The sequence below is a fragment of the Leopardus geoffroyi genome, chromosome E3 (genome assembly GCF_018350155.1).
Source record: "Leopardus geoffroyi isolate Oge1 chromosome E3, O.geoffroyi_Oge1_pat1.0, whole genome shotgun sequence".
Lineage (NCBI taxonomy): Eukaryota > Metazoa > Chordata > Mammalia > Carnivora > Felidae > Leopardus > Leopardus geoffroyi.
This window is the reverse complement of record NC_059340.1, coordinates 1,294,913-1,318,567: the sequence shown is the minus strand read 5'-3', so window position 1 is coordinate 1,318,567 and position 23,655 is coordinate 1,294,913. Positions and strand designations below refer to the sequence as shown.

At 60.5% G+C, this 23,655-nt stretch overlaps 1 protein-coding gene across 4 annotated transcripts in view; it reads right to left on the bottom strand.

The window, feature by feature from the left end:
- The window catches only part of ELFN1 (extracellular leucine rich repeat and fibronectin type III domain containing 1), a 69,977-nt gene that overhangs the window by 24,372 nt on the left and 21,950 nt on the right, over nt 1-23,655 (bottom strand). For 3 of the 4 annotated variants that reach the window (XM_045460147.1, XM_045460149.1, XM_045460148.1), the window contains exon 2: nt 7,079-7,232. The gene's annotated coding sequence lies outside the window, so the exon portion shown is untranslated. Of the gene's footprint in view, nt 1-7,078; nt 7,233-21,887; nt 22,468-23,655 lie in introns of those variants that run through there. The other variant, XM_045460150.1, reaches the window with a different exon arrangement.

The following is a 23,655-nucleotide window of genomic DNA, read 5'->3' as shown; positions in this document are numbered from 1 at the left end:
ACCAAGTTCCAAAATGCGCAGAAACAACGTGGTTCAAAGGCTAGCGGACACCTCTGGGGGCAGCGACTTGGAAGGGGACGTGAGGGGCCTCCGCAGAGCCGGCGATGCCCTGTGGGTTGGCCTGGGTGCTGAGGACATGGGTGTGTCCGCTGGATAAAAACTCACTGAGCTGAGGATGCCTCTGGGGTGTGTCCCCTCCTGTCTGTGTGCCATACTCCAGGAAGAGATTCAAAGGAGAAAGGAGGTACTCGGGAGATCAGACCAACGTAACTGGTGATTTTCTGCGGGTCGGTGACGGGAACAGCGGGGAGGCGGCTTGGCGAATGCAAAGGTGGAGGCATGATGGGCCGGCGTGGTCACGGCCATGCCGAGTTTAGGGTGCGTGTGTTGGGGACAAGGGGAGAGGCCCCAAGGCCTGCACCGGGCAGAGGGCTGAGCACAGGACAAGCTAGCCCCAGGGCAAGGCAGTGGACACCGTGTGCGGAGAGGGGCAGGAATGTTAGGGGCACCCGAGAAGAGGAGTGTTCAGAGGTAGGAGGAGCTCGGATGCCAAGAGCAGAGAGAGAAGGTGGGGTCGGTGACCCCGAGCCCTGTGTCCATGGGAGCCCTCTGAGATAAGGAAGCTGTAGTGATTGTGGGATCTTACAGGTGGGTGAGATCACGATGAATTCTCGTATCAGACGGGTCTCTGTTGCACTGGCAGCAGCTGTAACACACAGAGCTTGGCTGCAGAGGGCTCAGAAAGCACTAAGGGGGATGGGTGGGGGGCAAGAGAGGCAGGTGCAGAGACCAGGTGCCGCCCCCGAGGATGCACAGAGCAGGGGCTGGCGGGGCCTGGGAAAGGGAGCCATCTCTGAGCGATGGGCATCTTCATGGACATGTGTGTCCAAGTTGGGCCCTGGATGTGGAAGGGGGCACCAGAGCGGGGTCAGGGCTGCCTGCCCCAGACCTGGCCTTGTTGGTGGGGAGGGCGCCCCCTAGGGTGTGGAGAGGAGGACCGGGCAGCATCCAGCAGGCTGACGCTGTGCAGGAGGTCAGGACCCTGGACAGCTCTGGGCCATCCCACCGTCAGAGCCTCTGAAACCCAGGCTCACAGGGGCTGAAATGCTCAGAACGAGGAAGAACGAGGCCCTGCTGTCCAGGGAGAGGCTGTGTCACTCATGTGTCCAGGGCCCTTGGTGTCCCCAGCCAGAAAACAGGCGAGATGGGGAATGGGGGGGGGGGGCTCCTCTCTGCCCCTCCAGGAAGCCCCTCTGCTCCTTCTCTGAGCCCTGCATGCATTCACAGTCCTGCCCAGGAGCTACAGAGCCTAGGCTTACGGGGGCTCCCCAACCCCCCTGAAACCGCCCCCCCCCTCTGCAGGGAGCACACAGTAGGACTGCAGCAGTGCTCCCCTCCCCTCCCCCCCAGGAGTCTCAGAGCATCAGCTGGTGATCCTGGAAGAGCCGCCGGCTGACGTGCACACGGCATTTCAGGGCCTTGCGCCAAGCAGCCAGGCTGGGGACACCGCGTGTGCAGGGCGAGGGCCAGCCCGGAGCAGCTCGGGCAGAGCCAGGCAGACTCCCTGCAGGCGGCCCCAAGTACCCTCCCCTCCATCAGAGAGCAGGGACGCTTCCGCAAGTGTGAGTCAGACCCCGTGTCCACCTGCAGACCCTGGGCAGTCACTCGGGGTCCTTGTACCAGATGGTCCAGTAGTGCTGGTGTATGGAAAACAGTCCTCCCGGCTCCCAGGCCCCACGCCTGCCACCTTCTCCCAGCCTGCTCCTACTCTCCCGGCAGCTCCCTCCTCTCCCACCACCCCCACCCCACGGCTGTGCCTCCCCGCACACCCCCGACCCGCTTCCCAGGCTGGATTCGCAGTTCACCGGGTGGGGCTGAGTGTGTGGAGGGGAGGGCAGGGCAGGGCAGGACAACCACACACACAGGGGCCCCCAGGGTCATGGGGATACATGCGCAGAGATGCCCACACAGCAGGTGCGGGGGGGAAGGAGGGAGGGCGGGAGAGGCACAAGTGGGGAGCCGCCTTGGGGCCTCTGGCTCACTTGATCAGAGAGCCCCCACAAGCAGCTGCTACTGCCCCCACGGAACAAAGAACACAGACAGGTTAAGTGACTCGCCCTGACTGCACAGCCGCTTAGCAATGGAACCCAAATTTAAACGTGGGTCTGTAGTGGGTCCCTGCATTGGTGGCAAAAAGAGGGGTCAGAGCCCAGAGGCAGGAGTAAGATCTCTGAGGGAGGAGGCGAGAAGATGAGGCCGAAAGCCCTGCCTGTGTGGCAGGGACGGGGACAGTGGGACAGGAGGCATGAGCCAGGAGCCCTGGACCGCAGGAGAAGGGGTCCCCAGGGCCCGCAAGCCCGAGAGAGGCCAGAGGCAGGAGGCACCCAAGGCCTCCCCTCTCCTGCTAATTTGGATACGCGTTCCACGGGGAAACGAGAAGACCCGTTCAGACCCACACCAGCTGAGGAGACAGAAAAGCCAAAGAGGGGCTTTGGGAGGCCAGACGGGACAACAGGGCTCCCGGGCCCCCCGAGAGGGCTACGAGGGAGGGAAAGGGCTGCCCCCCATTTCCAAGCAGCCTGGAGGTAGGCGGCTTGAACCTGGACCCCCACCCACCCCCCGCAGGTGGTGAGGGCAGCCTGGGTCTTCTGGGAGGGGAAGTGGGGATCAAGGCAGGGCCCACCCTGTGCTGGGCTCACTGCGGGCAGCCAGAGCCAGGTGTGGGGGCAAGGAGGAGGGGGAGGCCCCAGGCAGGGGAAGGAGGCCCCAGGAGGGTGTCCGGGCATAGGGTTGTGACTCTCCCCACAGATGCCAGCATGTGACCTCACGAACACCACGAGGGCAGGGGTCTACTGCCTGGGAAACGGTACGCACCAAGTAAACATGCGGCAAACGGGCGAACCATCTGGTGAGAACATCCACGAGGCAGCAGGGGACATAGTGGGCAAGAACACAGGCTCAAGTGCCCACAAGGATCTCCCTGATAACAAGGAACCGACTTAGCCGCCATATTCCTTTTCCTCCACCACAACCCCTTTTCCTGCCTGGGATGCACGAACAATGGCTGGGGGTGCTGCCGCCATCTTGAGGCCATGAGGACAAAAGCTAAGAATGGCAGACAAGGCGGCTACATAGAGCCTAGATGACTGACGTCTTCCTTGGGCCCTGCACCACCCCCACCGCCACCCTATTTACATGAGAAAAACGAGCCCCCTGGTGGGGTTCAATCAGATGATAGGTCTCTGTCTTGTGTAGCCAGACTGAATCCCTCGCTGATACAGCAAAAAAATAATGCTGAATACTTTTATTAAAAAGTTACTTTCAATTTAATTCTTTTCAGTGCTTCTGATTACATCAAAAGGCAGGTCTCAGATTGGGGCTGGTAAGTCTTGAACACCTCTGCACACTTGCCTTTCTCCCTTTTTAATAAAGCAATAGCAGGCCTTGGGCTCCGAGCCTCCCCTGGGCTACAGCATCCAACTAGAATTTAATAACATTGTTTTGTTTCCACTGAATTTATTTTTATGATTATGAATTCTATTTATGGCAAAGGAGGCTTGTTTTCCATTTGTAGTAGTGCTATAAAATTTCCCTTTTAAATAAATGTATTTAAGTTTTTTGAAAGTGAATTTACTTAAAGAGAAACGGTAAGAACACACTCACGGGGAATGTGGGGGTATGTGGGTGGCTACTGCCCAGCCCTGCGCTTTGCCCTTCCGCTGCTGGGGACAGTGTGCCCCCCCCCACCCCCGGCACGGTGGGGGAGGCCGGGAAGGTTAGGGCCAGCCCTCCGATGCCGGATGGGGGCTGAGTCTGTCATCCGTCCAGCCCGGGGCAGCGAGTGGGTGGCTGGACCGACCCCCGGCGCCGGGAATCTCTAGGCGAAGCCTCAGAGTCGTGGGCTGGGCAATCAGGCGACGAGCAGTGGGCAGCGGTTGGAAGCTGTCCTGGTAACCAAGCCACTAACTCAAAGTCCCGGGCTCCTTCCAGCCCGCCTTGTGAGGGCCAACTTCAAAAGCAGGGGCTCCAGCAGCTGGAGTGACCTTTTGCTAATTAGCTCGGGCTGTTTGCTCTGCCGCGCCAGCTGATCTCTGGACAGCAGCTCTAACTCCAGTCACTGCCGCCTGTCACCATCAGGCAGATAAATAACTCCGCTCCGGGAGAGGTGGGGGAGGGGCGCCTGGTGAGGGAGCTGCTGGAAGGCCGGGGGAGGGGCCGGATGCGCAGGAGGGGAAGGTCGGTGGCCTTGGGCAAGTCACAGGTAGGTCCTGCCGGCCCCACTGGGAAGAGTATTACCCCCACTCCCCGGGGAAGACAACTGAGGCCTGGGGAGGAGAGGGGCCTTACAGAGGGGGCTGGGCTCCCGCTCTGCCGACCCCCAGACCCCTGTCTCCCCGACAGGCCTCCCGCTGCGCCCACAGGCCCAGCGAGGCTGGCTGTGGCTCTGTCCCCGGTGCTGAACCCAGGACAGGCCAAGGGCTGGGCCGGGGCCAGAGGGGCACCTGGGGTCATCAGAGCAAATAGAAGGTTCCTTCTGGCCTCTTAGTCATTGCTTCAGTAAAAGCAACTTCTAGGGACGAGGCCTTAGGACCAGGAAACGGAGGAGGAGGGAGGCAGGAATAGAACTGGAAAGTTCAACTCGCTGCATGACAAAATGTTCTGTCTGTAAGGGATCTCGGGAACAATGCGCCCCGCACCCACGTTCCTGGAGAACCAGTGTGGTGTCCGGGCTCCTCTGCCAGACCCTGCAGGAGCCCCCCAGGCCATCTGCTCTGCCACCTGCCTTCTGAGGTGGCCCGGGCTGGGAAACATCGACCCATTCGTTCATCCAGCATCTGCAACCTGCCAGGCTCGGGAGGCTGACGGAGCGGAACACGCAGCCTGGAGTGAGTGCGAGACAAGACGGAGACGTATGGGTCTCGGGGCGACTCGACTCGGGGCCGAGGCCTCAGGGGTCCCGCCAGGCCGCAGGGAGCCTGGACCAGTTTGGGTGAGCCTGAGCTCGGCATGGGCTGCAAAGGGCGGGTGCCTCTGGCAGGAGGGAAGGAACTAGCATTCATAGGATGTGATGAGCCAGAGACCCTCCGTCCCATATACTCAGAAGGGGGCAACACCCAGCACCGTTTCTTGAGTGCCTACTGTATACGAAGAATTCGCACATCCCAGTGAAGGCTCCCCTCACGGAAGAGGTTACCGCCTCCCCTTTACAGATGATGAACAGGGGGTTGGAGATGGTAAGTGACTTTTCCAAGATGTTACATCCAAACATCAGCAGAATGAGGTCTGGCGGGCACCAAAGTCACCGCCGGGACAGACGGACTGGGGAGACGGTGTTCCACACAAGGGCTGAGGTGGGAAGGCACAAGGCCGTTGCCAGGGGTCTCGGCCGAAGGCCTGCTCTGGCTGGCCCGTGCCATCTCCTGCCCCCACGGCCACGGCCCGGGTCTGAGATCGGCACGGCCAAGCATCTCCAGGTACTGGTGTGGTTACAGCGGACCCTGACCCCAGACCACCCACCCCGCCCTCTCAGCAACCTTTCGCCCCAGGGGACACGCGTCAGGATGGTCCTTGGGGACACGCCCATGTTTCAGACACGGAAACGGAGGTCTACGGAGGGGCAGGTGCTGGGCACTGTCCCCTGGAGTGAATGGTGGTGACAGGGTCAGAACTCAGCGCCCCACCCCAGACTTTCTTCAGGTCAGCTGGAGGGCCGCGGCCACGGCCACGGCAGGGAATGGATGCACGTCCTCACACCCTACCCTCCTTCTAGACTTGGCGTTCCCAGAGGGACGGTGCCCAGGCCTGGCAAACAGCAGGCACTCAATGGACTGCTGGAGGAACAGTGCGCAGGCAGCCCAACCCGCCTGGTGGCCCCACTCAGCCCTCTCGCCCCGCCTCCCACACGCCCCCTGTGTGCGGCCACACCCTCTGGCCCTGAACTTCACTGGGGCTTGCCCCACCTCAGGGCTCCCTCCCCCGCTGCTCGCCCTGCCCTTTTTCTCCAGGTGGACCCCCTCCACGGTCCCCTCCCAGAAGCCTCGGAGAAGGCTGGGGAGCCACGCGACCACCAGCAGGAAAGGGCATGCCTTTGGAGGTTCTAGAAGGATGCCTCCTCTCGTGGTCTGTTAGAACCCGCAGAGCCTAAGCACCAAAGTCACTTTAAATAAACCCAATCCACAGAATTCCTCAATGCCGGAACACGGCAGGCGAGCGATGTATTGCAGAACCCGAGACCCCGAAGCCCGCTTTTCAGTGTCTGGAGTCCTCACCCACTGCTGGTCACGTGAGACAGGACAAGCCAGGTCCACGGGCCGGGCCACCTCCCAGGCACCAGCACCAGCGCCGGAAAACCCGCACGTCAGTCCCAGGACTGCGCGACGTGCCCACGGCCTGGCGAACCCCGAGGCGCAGGGGGTATCTGGTTTCTGACAGCACCGAGGAAGCGAAGCCCCCAGCGGACGCAGCACAGCCGGGTCAGCAGGACGGCCACGGTGCCACTGGGGCAGCGGCCTCAAAGCCCTAGGCATTCGATTCAGCATCTTGGATCATTTTCCCAGGTAAGAACCCGTTTTGGGGAGCACCTGGGGTGGGGGGCTCAGTCGGCTAAGCCTCCGACTCTTGATTTCCGCGCAGGTCATGATCTCACTATTCTTGGGGTCGAGCCCCGCGGCAGGATCTGGGCTGACAGCGTGGAGCCTGCTTGGGATTCTCTCCCCGCCCCCCCTCAAAAATAAACATTAAAAAAAGAACCTGTTTTTCAAATACACGGCATCCGTCAGTATTCACACACGCTGCATCCTTCACAGGCTGCACAACGCAAACACACTGTGACGCGCCCGTTCCCGTAAAATGGCGGCAGAGCACCGGACGCATCCGGGGAGGACGGCGGGCAGGCCCCGAGCCCCAAGCCCCCAGCTCCTCTGCTCCAACCCGGAGGCGGCCCAGGCCTCCTCTGCCCACCCTCTCCGGCCAAGGGGCGGCACCTGCGACCGGCGACGTCTGCTTCCGACAGATCTGACCCTGTCTGTCTCCAGGCCACCGTGCACTGGCCCTCCCCCGCGCTGAGAGCACTCCTTACCTTCGGGTCAGGGCCCGCCCGTGACCTGGCGTGTCCCAGTACAGGCTGGTGGGGTCCTTCCCGCGGGGCTCATGCGGACCTCCTCCTCACTCCACAGCCGGGGGGACGATATGGGTCCAGACGAAGCGTAGGCCAGTCACCAGGGCAGCTGCCACTGCATCGAGACAGAACGGGGACAGTGGTGAGCAGGTACGGGAACCACGGGGACACCATCCCTTTGTGCGCTGGCCGCACAGACCTCCACGGGAGGCCGGGACCCCCCCCCCCCCATACACGATGAGGCCACACCAGTGAGGGGAGAAGAACCCGCAGGCAGAGCACGGATGGACAGACGGACGACGGACGGACAGACGGACGGTGGGGGCGGGGGGCGGCTGGGTCACAGCTGCCCCCCACCCCGTGGCCCAGGTGTTGGGGGAGACTGGCTCTGATTCCCTTGGCCGCCCCGACGGAGGCAGGCTGAGCAAAGACCCCCGGGCACGTCCAGCGCTCCCTCCCAGGCAGGCCTCTCCCTGCAGACCCCCCACCTCCACCCCAGAGCATCCCTGCTGGGAGCGGAGGGCAGGGAGTCCAGACCAGGCCCCCACTCAGGAGGGACCAGCCGGGAAGCACACCCGCGCTGTGACTGCCATAATGGGCCATCTGCCCACAGCCGGGCCTCCTCACCTGCCCCCGGGGCTGGATCACTCATTCGTTCCTGCCTTCCGTCACCCGATCAACCCCAGTGACCGCGAACAGGGTGCTTGGTAAGCACCTGGATGCACCACCCCATTCGCCCACACTCTCCACTCATTTGGTCCCCGTTTTGCAGACAGGGAAACCGAGGCTGAGAGGGTATCTTCTTGCCAGGACGCACACAGAGGTGCAGCGTTGGGGCAAAGCCTGGGGCCACGATGCCACCACACTCCACGTGTGTTAAAGAAGGCTCGTAGTCCAGCTGGGGAGGGGGACACTGCTAGGGAGCACGGAGGGGGGGCACCACTAGGGGGCACGGAGGGGGGCGCCACTGGGGGCATGGAGGGGGGCGCCACTAGGGGGCATGGGGGGGCGCCACTAGGGGGCACGGAGGGGGGTGCCACTAGGGGGCACGGAGGGGGGGCGCCACTAGGGGGCACGGAGGGGGGGCTCCACTGGGGCCACGGAGGGGGGCCGCCACTAGGGGGCAAAGGGGGCGCCACTAGGGGGCATGGGGAGCGCCACTAGGGGGCACAGAGTGGGGGCGTCACTAGGGGGCACGGAGGGGGAGCGCCACTAGGGGGCACGGGGGGGGCACCACTAGGGGGCACGGGGGGGCACCACTAGGGGGCACGGAGGGGGGCGCCACTGGGGGGCATGGGGGGGCGCCACTAGGGGCCACGGAGGGGGGGGAGCCACTAGGGGGCAAAGGGGGCGCCACTAGGGGGCACGGGGGGGGCACCACTAGGGGGCACGGAGGGGGGCGCCACTAGGGGGCATGGGGGGGCGCCACTAGGGGGCACAGAGGGGGGGCGCCACTAGGGGGCACGGAGGGGGGGCTCCACTGGGGCCACGGAGGGGGGCCGCCAGTAGGGGGCACAGAGGGGGGGGCACCACTAGGGGGCACGGAGGGGTGCCCAGAGGCAATGGCACCTTCCGGACGAGGGGGTTCTAGAAGCAAGCTAGCGCACCCTGAGGCCCTACAGGCTGAGCGGTGACCCTCAGGAGGGCCTGGGCAGGAGCCAGGGTGGTTCCCCCCCTTCCCCCCCGCCCCCCGGTCTGCACACACCCCCAAAACCCCCCAGTCTCCTGGGCCAGGAGCGGGATTGAAAGGCGAGAAGGAACCTGTCGACCGAGGGAGCGAGGGAGCGCGTGTGCAAGCGGATGAGTGAGTGGCACGTAATTACCTGAAATTGTGGCTTAGAAGCGGATGTAAATAACCAAAAAATACGTGGGGAGGTGGGGGAATGCTCATCCATTAGAGCTAATTACCTAACAGCTAATTGAAATAATAATGGGCTGCATTTGAATATGCTAACAAGGCCAAACCTGTCTTGGAAAAGGTAATTGGGATAAGAAGAAGGAGCTCAGAAGCTCGCGCCCGCCGGCCCTGGAGGAAGCTTCCAGGCTGAACCCACAGCCCAGGGGCCAGGACGCCTCGTTCCCACCCCACCCCCGGCCTCTGTGCACGCTGGCCGCCTCCCGGAGCGTCCACGGGCCAGCGCCTGCTGCCCTCTCCAGGGTCCTCGCAGCCCGAGCTACGCAGCCCAGTGCCTCACCTAGCGAAGCCCCAGAGAAGCGAGAATGCGTGCTCGCTGAGTGCCCACTGTATACCCAGCCCCGCTCTGCAGAGTCCCAAGTCACACAGGAAACAGCCTCAGAACCACGGGGCGGGCTGCAGTCTCAGCTGGCCCCGGGCAGGGCCAGGACCTGGGTTCCTGACTACTCTCAGACCTCACAGCAAGGCCATCCGGAGGGGGAATGTGAGCCCGGGCCACCGTGCACGCGAGCAGAAGCCAGGCCACCCCACGGGGAGCTCCCAGGTCCCTCTCAGCCTGTGAGTGGCCTGTGTTCTCAGACCTGAGTGCCAGGTGCCTGGCCTGGAGCCTTCACTGCCACCAGCATGCCCTGCGGACCCACAGCTCACACGTGCATGCTCACACACACGTACACGCGCATGCATGCCTGTGCACGCACACACACTCTCCTCACAGGCACAACGGCCTCAGGCATCCGCACGTCCGCTCTGCCTGGACCTGAGCTGCAACCCAGCACCCAGCACCCAGCACGCTGCCCCGCAGCCGCCCGCACAGGGCCCGGAGGGGCTGAGCCGCACGGGGGCCTCCAGGCTGGTATGCAGCCCCTGCACCCTGACCCGCCTGCCTCAGGATCCCACCTCCGCTTGCCCCAGTCTGCCCACCAGAGCATCTCTCTGGTGCCAGTCCTGGCACCAGCCACGAGCTCCCGTCGGCCCGCAGGGCCTGGCAAGAGGCCTCGGGCTGAGTTCTTACAGGAAGCGAGCTGGTTGGAGAGCATTAGCGTGGCACTGCTTCTGGAAATCCACGGGTGCGAACACCTCACCCACAGGGGATCCGTGACTTCTGCGGCAGCTGGGGTTCAGGAGACAGACGGGGAGACCCCGGGCCTGGGGGCTGTCAGGCGCAGGTGGGTTAGGGGAGGTTCTGGGTGGCGCAGGCTGCAGGAGGCCAGAGAGGAGGAGCCCTGGAAGGCCGCGCCTCAGTTTCCCCTCTGCAGAATCGGGAGGATGGTGAGCACCTCGCGCTGGGTCACAGCCCAGGCTTGTCTGAACCCACAGGCCTTGGGGACCCAAAACCTCAGAGACCACCTGGGCTGGAGGGGCCAAAGGCGAGGACCCTCCCCGCAAAATGCACACACACACCTTGCGTCTGGGGGTGCACTAGGGCGCCCCCTAAAACCCTCCGGGAGCCGTAAGTCACCAAGTTATAGACGGGCGCATACCCACGCAGGAATCTGTGGATGGAAAACTGAGGCCCAAACCCATCAGTCGAACTGCGTCAGGGCCAGAGTGGATCCCATTACAAAGACAGGTAAACCGAGGTTCCGAGACGCCAAGCAGAACCGGCCCCAGATCACACGGCGGGGAGGGAGTGGATACGAGGCCTCCCTCCCCTGTGCGCCGTCGGGGAGGGGTCCCGGCAGCCCCCCACACACACCCGGGGCCCCTGAGGATGCAGAGGCAGCGGCCTCTGGAGGAGGAGGTGGGAGGGGTGCCCCACATCCTCCTCCGCCTTCCAGGGCTGAGCGTAGACTTGCGAACGTCAGGGTGAGGGGTGGGGAAAGCGACTGGGCCCAAACTTGACATTTGCATTTCAAACACTTATATCAGCAAAACAAATAACAGTAATTATACTATTTGCATATTTTGTGCAATGATTGTTTAGCGAGGTGAGGAGGAGGGGCTCCTGCTGATGTCAGCAGCCTGGCCTCCCCACAGCTGTGCCTGCCCTACCCGCGGGGTCCCCAGTCCCCATCCCGCCCGCCCACCGCCCACCGGAGCTGAGCAGGGGAGGACCCCGGGCAGGACGATGCTGTCCTCGGTCTGCCTTTCCCCACTACCTGGCCCGGCCTCCCCTCTAAGGAGCCAGGCCCCCACCTGGGAATTGGGGGTGCTGCTGGGTGCCCTGGGGCACTGCAGATGCCCCCCTACGCTCCTCCAGGCTTTGTTTCTCCAACACATTCCCCGCCCCCCCCCCCAGCATGTGGCCACCTCAGGACCTTTGCATAGGTATCTCCTTGCATGGAAGGCTTCCTCCCAGATCTACCCACGACTAGATCCTTACCATTCGTGGCCCAAGCCCAATGTCACCTCCCAAACACCCTGATGGGACAGGCATGCCTGCCCATGCCCGGACCAAGAATCCCAGCAGGCCCGGGCTGACCTTGAGCCTTGGAGGGCACAGCCAGTCTTCTTCCCTCGGTGGCAGAGCCCACGGCCTGGCGCACGTGGGCCCTCAGCAATCGGGATGCACCCGCTCGAGTCCCCTGTCTACTCAGCAGCATTAGTCAGACGCCTACTGTGAGCCCGGGGGGCCAGCACTGACCCCACGGAGGAGGAATGGGTGGGTGGGACTCGTCCAACTCAGAGCGGAGCCAGAACCGCGTGGCAAGTGGAGGAGGTCGGCAGGCAGGCAGGCCAAACCACCCCAAGGTGTGCGGGGGTCTTGCTTAGAATCCCAAGCAGACCCCTCCGCGGGTTCTGTGGTGGATGGAGTCTTCCTGGGGCAACCTGAGGGCGTGCGTGCTCTGAGCTCACCTCTGCCCCCCAGTGACCTTGCTCCGGCCCTCCCACCCCCCACCTCTCCCCTCTGCCCACAGCGTGGTGGGGAGGCGTCAGGGTAAGCTCCATGCCAAAGGGTCTTGACTGTGGCTGCTGGACCCCTCCTCGGCCAGCCCTCGCAAGGCTCCAGGTGGCAGGTCCCATGCTGGTCCCAGGCCTGCGTGACACCCGTGAACGTGTGCGGACCACATGGAGGGGGCTGGACGGGCTCTAGCCGCCTCTGGGGTGCATAAGCTGTGTGGCCTAGGGTCTCGCTCGGCCCCAGGTCACAGCCCTGCCAGGCGGGTCCAAACAAAGAGAATGCCCAGTGGGGAGGGGGTGTGGCCTAGGGTCTCGCTCCGCCCCAGGTGGCAGGAGCTGGGAGGCCAGGCCCGACAGGTGCTGGGCCAGGGCAGGTGAGACCCACAGGTGTGGGAGCCGCTCAGACAGGCTGGGAGGGGCTGCGGGGGGGGGAGGGGGGAGCGGGTGCTGAGATGTAGGGGGAGGGCAGGAGAGCCGAAGACCAGCTGTGGCTTGGCACACAGCTCTGCCAGTTGGATGCGTGCGTGCGTGCGTGGCGCGTGTGCGCGCGTGCGTGTGTGTGTGCGCGCGCGCGCGCTGGGTCTATTGTCTCTGCGTGTCGGTGTTGATGGTGCATTAGACTGTGTGTGTTTCTGACTCACGGGTCCGTGTGTGCCTGACCATACGTGCTGGGTCCACGTGTGCCTGTTTCTGGGTGTGTGTGTGTGTATCTGAGTGCGTGTCTAGTGTTGCGTGTGTCTGTGATCCGTGCACGCGGCTGGCTGTGTGTGGCTGAGTGTGCATGGTGGGCGCTGTTTCTGTGGGCGCTGCTGGGGGGCTGGGGGGAGGGGCGCGCCCCCCACCCCGTCAGGCTGGGCCAGGACCCGACCCGGAGCCCACACAGGCGCCCCCTCCTCAGGGAGAAACTGAGGCTCAGAGAAGTGACGTCATCTGCCCCAGGTCACACAGAGAAGCCAGGGTCCGTGCCGGCTGTGTCTGACCTCTTGCTGTTTGCAGGGTGGGCTCCAATGCGTGACTTGACAGGTGTCATGAGTAACCCCATTTTGCAGATGAGGAAACTGAGTCCCAAATGCATTCGGAGACGTGCCCTAGGATATTGCTAAACTGGGCTAACAGCCTCTGCTTTTGCCTGAAAGTCGGGCAGCGGCAGCTAACAGGACTGTCCCGGTGGTGATTACGGCTTCGCTTCGCAATCCCAATGCCGGCTGCACACCGTTCCTCTTCCCTCCTCCCTTTAATCTCTTCCCACTCAGCCTCCGCGACGTGGGAAAGCCAGAGCCCTGAGACTTGGAAGTGCAAATGAGGCCCCTTCCCCCGGTAAACTGTGAGGAGCAATTAACTCCTAGCTTCACACCCCACAGCCCCACAAATTCCAGATGGAGTAAACAGTTAAATATGAAATATTAAGCCATAAAAAAAAAAGCTAGATGAAAACAGAATTCAATACTTATCAGTCCTCAGGAGGGAGACAAGCTTTCCAGGCTCCAGAGGAATAGAATAAATTGTGAAAGACGAGAAGCAGATTTGACCACATAAAAATAAGGAAAAGGAGCGTAAGAAAACAACAAAAATTAAAAGATATACAACATACAGGGGGAAATATTTGTAGCAAACGTGACAGGGAAATGATACCTGTCTTCATTATGTAAAGAACGCATTCCAATTCATTAGGGAACCACCAACAACGTATAAACAAATGGATAGAGGAACAGACACACAGGAGAAAATACAGGTGGTTAACAAATACGTGGGGCAATGCTCAGCCTCTTGCATAATCAGGGAAATGCAAATTAAAAAAATGCAGTCAGACACCATTTAGGCTCATTAAAGAAACAACTATCTAAAAACAAAAACACCCCCCCCAAAAACAAACAAACAAACAAACAAACAAAAAACCCTCTAAAGATAATACCCAGTGCTGGCAAGGTCATGGGGAAACTGGCAGAGTTCTTTTGGAAAGTCCTTTGGCAATACGGATCAAAAGCTCTTAAAATGAGCATAGCTTGCAGCAGACAGCTCGCCAAATGGTAAACTAGAACTTTTCCTTCGAGATCGGGAACAGCACAGGGAGGCCAGTTACCATCACCTCTGTTCAACGCTCCGCTAGTGGTCTCAGCCATTAGTAAGGCAGGAAAAAGAAATAAAAATGATACACTTCAGAAAGGAGGAAACAAAACTGTAGTTATTCACAGGTGGTATAATTGTGCACAAAAAAAAAAAAAAAATCCCAAAGAACGCATAAATACAGTAATGGATAAGAGAGCTTACTTAGAGTGCTGAATATGAAATCCATACACAAACATGGACAGGATTTGTATACATCTGCAGTAAGTAGAAAATAAACATTTATTAAAAAGTCAACACTGCAAATTGATCTATAGATTCCCTGCAATTGCAATCAAAATCCCAGCAGATTTTTTTCTTTGCACGGAACTTGAGAAGCTGACTCTGAGTTATGGCCGTAAATAACCAGGCTGAGTGGGGGGGGGGGGGGGGGGGGTAACTCTATCCGATAGTTATAATTTATTATGCAGCTGCAGTAACTGAGCCAGTGTGGTCTTGCTACGAGATCAAACAAATGAACCCAGGGATCAAAACAGAAAACTCAGAAACTGACCTAGGAATTAGCCCTTGATAGGACAAAGGAGGCAAGGGAAGGAATGGAGAATTTGCCGAGAAGTTGGATTTGCGTACGGGGAGGGGGGGAACCCCTACCTCACGCCACACCCCTACCCCTACCTCACGCCACACACAAAACGGATTCCAGGTTGATTACGGACCTAACTGGGAAAAGGACTTGCATATTTTAGAAGGATAGCATAAAAAAATATATTGATGCCCTGGACGCAGGGAAGGGTTGTTTCCCACTCACCTGAGAACATGTTGATAAACCGTACTATGTAAAAGAATTTCTGCTCTTAAAAATATACTATAAAAGAGTAAGAATGCAAGCCACGAATGTTGAAAGGTGGACATCTTTCTACTTGCAGAGAGAATGCTGTCTCCCCAGGAACCCGTGAGCTGTTACCAGTTCACGCAGATGGGAGATGCCTCGATAATAAAACGGGGAGAGGTCCTGAAAAGGCATTTCACAAACAAGGGCATCCCAATGACCGGGAACCCAAACCACAAGAGAAAAGTGTAACGGCACCTTGTGTTAGGGAAGGTGTCACTATCGTCCTCTGCCCTGGCGGGAGGTTTACCACCACGCTGGGATGCAACGCGGTGCGAAGCCGCACACACCGCCAGGGGCAAACCTTACACTCTGGCACACGCACAGCGGAAGGGATCCGGACAGGTGCATCCCAGCCCCGCCCCGGAAACGACCCTGATCCAGTTCTGGGACCGAGCGAAGACGTACCAGGAGCACCTCATGACGGTAGGCAGACCCTCCCCAAACGGCGTCGGTCGACAGCACGAGGCCAGAGGCAGGACGACGTCTGCAATGGTCGGGTACATTTCTATGAAGGTCAAACACAGGCTGACCCAGGATCAGTTGTTTGGGGATGCGAGCTGCCTCGCTCGGGAAGGAAAACAGGGCTGTGATCAGGGAGGAGAACCCGTGCAGGCTCCCTGGACCATGTCTTAACCTCGACCGTGGTCACTCATTCGTCCGCTCGATGGTTTCTTCCTTCCGTTCCTCATCCGTGGTTTTTCTGTATTATCCTGCACGTACCGTGAGTTACGTCTCGCAACCGTACAAAATCACGGGGGTGTGGGAGGAAAGCCCGTGACCTTGAGCCAGGAGTCTTCCTCCCAAGAACCAATCGTAAGGAAATAACCCCAAAGAGGAGAACAGATATATGGCCAAAGATCTCCACAGCCACTTAATATAGAAGAGAACACGAAGGGAGAGAATGACTACATCAATTATAGCACACCCTCACGGAATACTGCACCGTCATTTTGGTGATGTTGATGAATACTCTGCAACTTGGAAATCGCTCAAGATCAGCGAGCGATCGGACCCAGCAAGTCCGTTCCCAGACGGAGACACAAACACAAATCCAGTAAACACACGGTCGGGGGTGCTCTTAACAACACAGTTCAGAGCAGCCCAAACTCACGCGGCCTGGAGGTCTAGCAGCGGGAGAAGGGGGGCGCGGACGGGGTGTCTCCATAGCAGGAATGGCATTCGGCGGGGAGGACAGGAAAACTGTCGCGTCCAACACCAAGGGCAAGTGAACCTCACCAGCAAAATGTTCAGCACGAGAGGCCAGACATAAAGAGCGCGTGACCTATGAGTCCGCTTACACGAGCGTGCAAAGATGGACAGACCCACAGCGACAGACGGGTCCACACTGACTGCTCTGGGAGGGGACTGGCCCAGGCAGGCCTGAGAAGGCCCCGGGGTGCCGTCCTGCCTCCTCTGGACCCCGGTACTGGCCAGACCACGTCAGAAACGCACCCAGCGGTAACCTGGGGTTTCCGAACTTTTCTGTATGTAGGCTACACGTCAATTTCTTACACGCTTTTTTTTTGAGCATAACTGATACCAACTCTGTAGCCAACTCTCATCTCAGAGAGAACAAAGACCAGAAGGAAATTCTCTAAGGAGCCGACACGCTCAGCTCTGGGTGGCGATCCATGGCCTCCTCCTGCCCCCGGCAGCCTCTCCGTACCTTCTTCGGTGTAGACATCCGGAGACAGCTTTCAAAATCAAAAACTCAGCAACAGGCCATTATACACGCTTAAATGCCTGGCCAGAAGGGAAATCCACGCGTGTGCGCTGACTGGCACACTGTGGTCCAGGACGGCGGGCGGACCCCCGCCCGGCTCTGCAGCCCGGCCTGCCTCCCGACAGGACCCCTCGTGCCAATCTGCTGAGCAGAGCCAGACGGAGCTCGGGGGTGCAGCCGGGGAGGCGGGGGGACTGCGGCAAAATGGAGGCAGGGATCTCCAGGAGGCATTCACCTCACGAGGGGGATATGAGAGCCGTAAATCTGATACGTGCTTATTAGAAATACGAAAATGAGGCTTGGGATCTGCTTGTGCGCTGAAATGAGGCTGAGGTTCCCTCGGACTCTAATTAGCTAAACTTCGGTGAGATGTTGCATCGCGGGCGTGACAGAAAAAGGCGCGCAGACAGACGTGAGACATCCAGAAGAGCCAGGGACAGCTGTACGGGGTGCCCTGGAAAATACCGGCCAGAGGCAGGTTCGGAAGGCAGCCGTGTCCCCTCGCTGCCTCCTGCTCCTTCCTAAAGGCCATCCAGGCCGGTGCTTGCAGGAAGCCTGGCCCCCAGCCCGCGTCCAACCAGCCTGGGTGCCTGTGTCTCTGCCCACTGCCTCGAGCTGACCTCCAGTGCCGACGGCGATGAGGGCAGTTGTCTGTGAGCTCATGGGGCCCTGACTACCTTCCAGGCCTTACTTCTCTAGGAGGTGAGGCCTGTTTTTGGACCCACTCTACAGGTGTGGAAACCGAGGAGCAGGGGACAGCTCGCTGCGATCCCCACTGGTCACCCTGCCCAGCAGCCCCCATTAGGCAGGCCGCCTCCCTGCGGGACGTGGCGCCTGGTGGGGAGGCCCACGGGTTGCTTCCGGCACCCCGTTCCCAGATCCACAGGTGATCTGCTGGGGATAAACACCGCACGAACATGCTCCCAGAAGAACGGGTGGGGGTGGGGGACACCCCTGAAAAGGGCCCGAGGTCACGGGGGAAGAGAGTGAATTTGGCAGATGCCGATCACACACACGTCCTGGGGTCCACCGGCTGTCCTTTCTCGCCGTGAACCCTCTCGACAGATGAGAAAACGGTCCCCCGAGAAGCCGGAAGGCCAGCGGGGACAGGAACACTCACCCCAGGCCCACCTTGGGGCCGCATTCCAGCTCGTGGAAGGCAGCAGGGGCTCCGTCCTACACGCCCCGCCCCAGCCCAGCAGCCGGGCCACGGTCTCAGGCTCATCTGCCTTCTGTGCGTGGCAATATGGGCGCGCGACCCTGCCCCTGCCCCCTCTGGAGTCTGGCTGGGCACCATCTTTCCTGCCAAGAACGGTGGGGGCTCCTCTCCTCTGCGCCCGGGGAAGAGGGCCATCCCTAGCTTCCAGCGCATTCTCCCCACCCCTGCCAGCGAGCCCAGGTCACAGAGAGCAGTGGTTCCCCAGGGTCTCCAACTGAGTGGCAGGGGGCTCAGCCTTGAACACTGGCCTGGACCAGTCAGCTCAATGCCACCTCTTCCAAGAAGCCTTCCCAGGCTGTCCTACCTAAGGAAGCCACCCAATGGTTATAAGCAGATTCCCTGCCCGAGTTCCCTTTTCTGTGCTCCCTCATATCACCCCCACTGACTGTCAACTCCCTACGGATGGGAATCACATCCGTCTCCCCCACGGCTGCGCCCCAGGGTCCGCGCCAGCACAGGCCTTAGCACACAGCAGGAGCTCAGTAAGTGCACACTTCACCAGGGCACGGCCTTTGTCACGCAGGCCCCTGGGCCTGGCACAGGGGGGGCCCAGCAAGATTTGCCGAGGGGATGTTTGTGGGTGAATGACTGGGGATCAGCGAAGCCACGACCAGGCCAGGTCTACAAGCCGGGGCCATGAGCAGGGGTCTGTGTCCACTCCTCTGCCTCTGGGCAGGGTCTGGCATGAGTCTGTGTCAGTGAGCTCGCTCCTGCCTGCCGCGTGGGCCCCTGACCCTTGCGGGGGCAGCCCCAAGGGGGAGGGGTGCGCTGGCATTGGGAGGGGGCTGGACAGGGCTGCTCCGGTGCTCCTACCCCGGACCAGAGTAGGAGCAAAGGCTCCCAGCACCTGAGTCAGCAGGAGGGTGCGAGTGGACCCAGTGAGCAAGAGGACAATGGTCACAGCCCTGGCCTGGCTGGGACACGGGAGGACAGTCCCTCCGTGCGCGTGCCGGGCACACACATGGGACTCATGGCTTTCACGGCGCTGTGTGCCTACAACGCCTCGGGATGTGAAACGACAGCTGCGGGGCACGGAGGCACAACCAGCTCCTACGGCACTTTACTCTCCCCTGCAAACCAGCTTCTATGGTACTTGGCTCTCCCCTGAGCACCGGGGGCCACGCAGTGGGCAGCAGCCACACCCCGGCCTGCAGACGGCCGGGGTCGGGGAGACAGGAGTCTGACGGAAAGGGTTTGTTTGGTTTTTTTCCAGGAATGAATCTGGAGCCAGTGCCAACGAGGCCGGTTCCAAAGCCCCCAGCACTACAGGGGCAGCCGCGAAGTCACAGGACCCCAACGGGGGAGAGGTGTGGCCAGTGGCCCTCGACGCTGGTGTAAGCTTGCCAAGGACCAGCCGGCCAACGGTGGTGACCGTGCTCACTCCACAAGGGTCCCCGTCTCTGGGCAGGCGGGTGCACCTGTGGGTGGGGGGTGCGGGGTGGGGGCCTGGCTTCCCGGCTCCGGGCGGCTGGAGGACACCCAGGACCCACTTCCAGGGCCACAGCCCAGGCCTGTGGGTGACTGAGAAGCCAGGAATCCCACCCCCTCCGGCCCACCCCCCCTGCCTCCTCCCGGCCTCTGTGACGCACCACTGTTGCCATGGGAACCCTGCCAGCCGAGCTCATGACTTCAGGGCAGATGGGGAGGAGCTGGGCCTAGCAGCCCGGTCCTGCAGCAAAGGTCTCGGACAATTAGCCAAGTGGCAGAGGAAACGGGGAAGTCGCCTGGCAGGGGCGGCACCCTGCTCTAAGACAAGGGGAGGTCCGAGACCCCCGTGGGGGGCGGAGGGGCGTGTGGGCGGAGCCCCACGCCTTCCAGACGGGGGTGGGCGGGGCCCGCGTCGGCCTGGGCTGGCGGTTGGAGCCTCAGTTTCCCTCTCCCCAAAGCAGGATCGACCACAAACAGCCTGTGTGTGTGTTAGCAGCATCTGCTGGGAACAGGGGTACAACTTCACATCTTCCTGGAGCCTCTGCCCAGGGGCCCTGATTGGCTGGGCCGCCTCTGGGGAGCCTGTCACGTGGGCCCCACCTGTCAGCACCAATTGGGGTCTCCCAGACACCTGCTCTGCGCCCGGGGTTGCCATGGGGACGGGCCGGCGGGGCGCGTGTGGGCACACCTGTCTGTCTGTGTCGGCTGGGGCTGTGGCCACCGCTGAGCTGTCCACACGAGCACGGAGGGGAGGCCCTGACCGCTGTCCCCTCCCGCACTGGGAAAGGAAGGAGGCCTTCTTTTGCTCTCCTCCAATTCCACACCTCCGGGATAGGGATTCAGGAAGCTTCCCCCAATTTCCAACGAAAGACACAGAGGCTCGGAGAAAGGAGTTCACTTGCGTAAGGCCGCCGAGCCCTCGGAAAGTTCCAGAGCTGGTGAGGGTTGGGGTGGGGGCGGGAGGGCCTCAAGAGTCCAGAAGACACCCTTGCCTGGTGGAACCCTGGCCCTCTACCCTCCACCCAGCCAGGGGCAGGTGCAGGCTCCGCATCAGATGCATATGACGAGAAGACAGTGCAACCTGGCTGTCCCAGTTTGGAGCATTACGGCCGTCGGCGCTGCTGATCGGCTCTGGCGTCTCCTGGCTGCCTCCTCCTCAGCTCCACTCAGGCACACCCCCAGCCCCCACCCCACCGCACCCCTGCCTGCAGGCCACAGGTCCTCCCTCCCAGCAGGGGAAAGAGAAGCAAGGCCGCCCGGCCCCCAGGATGGACAGTGAGCCAACAGGAGGACAGAGGGAGGGGCCTCAGCCCTTCTCAACACAGCAGCCACGAGCCCAGTCCTGGCCAGAACAGTCCGGGCCCCGGGGACCCGGGCTCTGCGAATTAGAAGGTGGGTGTCGCAGGGGGTGGGTGCCCGCAGCCCCCGTGCCTCCAGGACAAAGGCTCCCGTCCCCGCGGGGGGCTGCGGTGCCCCCTGCCTGTCCCTCACGGGCAGCCTCCGCCTTCACCCTGTCTCCCACGTGGCACACCAGCCACAGTGCGAGTGGGGAAACTGAAGCCTAGAGTCAGAAATGGCTTGTCCAAGGTCACGGAGCCAGGAAACGGCAGACGCCAGGAGGGTCTGACCCGGGACTGGGTCACCACGTGCAGTGGAGGACGGCGGGAGGCCTCGGTGGCGGCACCACCCCGGCCATCCTGGCGGCCCTGGGCACCCGTGCACCAGCCTGTCCCGGGCCCCAGCACTGCCGGGCTCGGCAAGCAGACGCCGCCGGTCAGGAATGCAGAATTGGCCTTTAAATACTTCAGTGATTTCATGCCGTGGCGTCTCCCTCTTCCCCAGCCGCCCGAGGCGCCGGGCCGCGCCGCTGAGGCCTAATGAGCTGTGAAGGTCCATTTTTCAAAGTTAAACATTTCCCGGGCTCCCTGGCCCAGGCTTTAGCTGCAGCCTGGAAACGTCCTGGGTGCGGGGCCCACACGGCGACCGGCGAGGCTGCTGCCCACACAGGTCTCCAGAACACCCTCCGCTCTGTTCTCACTGCCCACCGGTGCCCGCGGACAACCAACCCAGCAGCCTGCTTGTGGACACAGAGCCGGGATGGACACGGCCCGGGGGGCTGGGGGGCCCAGCCCAGTGCAGCCTTCAGACGTGTGGGCCCTAAACCCGCCCCTTTACAGATGAGAACACTGAGGAGGGCTGGAAACCCCCTCATGTCAGGGACCACGGAGTCTTACCCAACTCTGGTTCCCTCGGGGTGCAACACGGGGCCAGGCACACAGCAGGTGCAGAATAAATGTTTGCTGCCAGGAGTAACTCACCGGAGGCCGCAGTTAGTGGCAGCCATGGATGGAGACCCCCAACCCCAGGACCTCGGCTCCTGGATCTGCTGCGTGGGCCTGGCAGGGCTTAAACCGCCCCGTCTACCGGGTCACGAGAGGTGACCTGACCCCTGGTCGACACCCTGCCTCTCTGGGGTGACTGGTGGAAGGAAACCTGAACCTGTACTCAGGCGGGTGGGGCCAAGCCTCAGTTCTGCTGCTGCCCGGTTCCATGCACTTGGGCAAGCCACCTCTCTGGGCCTTAGGGTCCCCATATGCCACTTGAGGACATTAATCTCTTGAGCTGGGCCTTCCTGTTCCTGTTTCTTCGAAGCCCCGTCCACACGGCCATTCTCTTCCAGTCACTCACCCGTCCGTTTATGGCCGTACGAAGAATGGAGCAAGCCTGCAACATGCCAGTTCTGGGCCGGGGCGAGAGCCCGGGTCCCCAAATCCTGACCCATGACCTTCCAGGATGCCAGGTACTTAAAGAGCTCGGGAGTACCCGTTCTGTCACTGGCCGTGCCCTGCTCAGGCAAGAGCTCCTGTCCCCGACTCTAGATCCCGCGGAGACAAGCAAAAGCTAAGGGACCAGCAAAGCTCCCCAGCCCCCTGTGATCCTGCCTCAGGACCGTGTGAACCTGGTCAAGAACGTCAGACTCTCTGCCTGTAACAGGCACATGACTGCAGAGGCTTTGGACCGGGCCACACCAGGGCAACTGGCTGGCTCAGAGAGCTGTGAACGGACAGCTGGTTAGGGGATTCAACAAAACGACTACAAATAGAGGGACAAGATATTTTTCGCTTGCTACCAACCCCACAGCTTCTCAAGGGTCTGTGGGCACCAGGTTCTCGCCACCAGCAAGGGCGGGACTGGCCCTGCCCAGATGAGCCCCCCCGCAGATCACAGGGCGGCGGGTTCCACTTGCAATCCCCAAATTATACCAAACACCCAGAAATACATGCATGGTTCCTTGGCAACCCCTGGCTGTGGGGACTGAGCTGGGAGTCTGTGTTTTCCCCATGTGTCCGTCTACCCTTTGGTCCACCTGTACACTCAGTCCCCGGGCACGTTATATCACTGGAACCATGACTAGGAGCCTGTGGAGCCTTGAAATTGTACTCACTCCCTAGTACACACACACAGGGTGCCATGTAGAGAGGCTGGGTTAAAAAATAATATTGGGATGGGGCGCCTGGGTGGCTCAGTGGGTGGAGCGTCCGACTTCAGCTCAGGTCATGATCTCACGGTTTGTGGGTTCGAGCCCTGCGTCAGGCTCTGTGCTGACAGCTCGGAGCCTGGAGCCTGCTTCGGATTCTGTGTCTCCCTCTCTCTCTGACCCTCCCCCATTCATGCTCTGTCTCTCTCTCCTTCAAAAATAAATAAACCTTAAAAAAATAATAATAATACTGGGACTATTGATAAAAACAATAACAACAACTTGGATCGAGCTCCAGGGAGTTTTGTTGAAAACAAATCCAGTCCCCCAAATTATGTACTGTATTATCCCATTTTTATAGCATACTTGAAAAGACAAAATTATAGAACTGGAGAACCAAGGAGGGGTTAGCAGGTCCAGAGATGGGGTTGAGGGGAGGGAGCTGAGCGTGGCTCTTCCGGGGCAACAAGAGGGAACCTGGGGAGATGGAAATGTTCTGCATCCAGACGTATCACTGTCAATATCCTAGCTGTCACTATACCGTAGTTGTGCGCGGTGGCATCACAGCGAGGAACCAGATAAAGACTACGTGGGATCTCGCCGAATTATTTCTCACAACTGCATGGGACTCTACAGCAACCTCAAAAATCAACCAAAGCCAAGTTTAAATAATGCCATCAAAAAAGGATGCTTTTTTTAATAAAACATGTCAGGTCAGCTGGCCCAACACAGGGAAAGACCTCAAACTCGATCCCTACCTCACACCATAGGTAAAAAACTCGTTCCAGTTGGACAGAAAACCTAAATGTCAAATGTAAAATAGCAAAGCCTTTAGAAGATGGCATGGAGAAGCGTCTTCAAGGACTTGAAATGAGAAAACATTTTGTTATGAACTAACAGAAAGCACGGACCATGAAGGACGACTTGGACTGCACCAAGATCAAGCACTTCCTCTCTTTTAAAGACCTAACTAGAAGA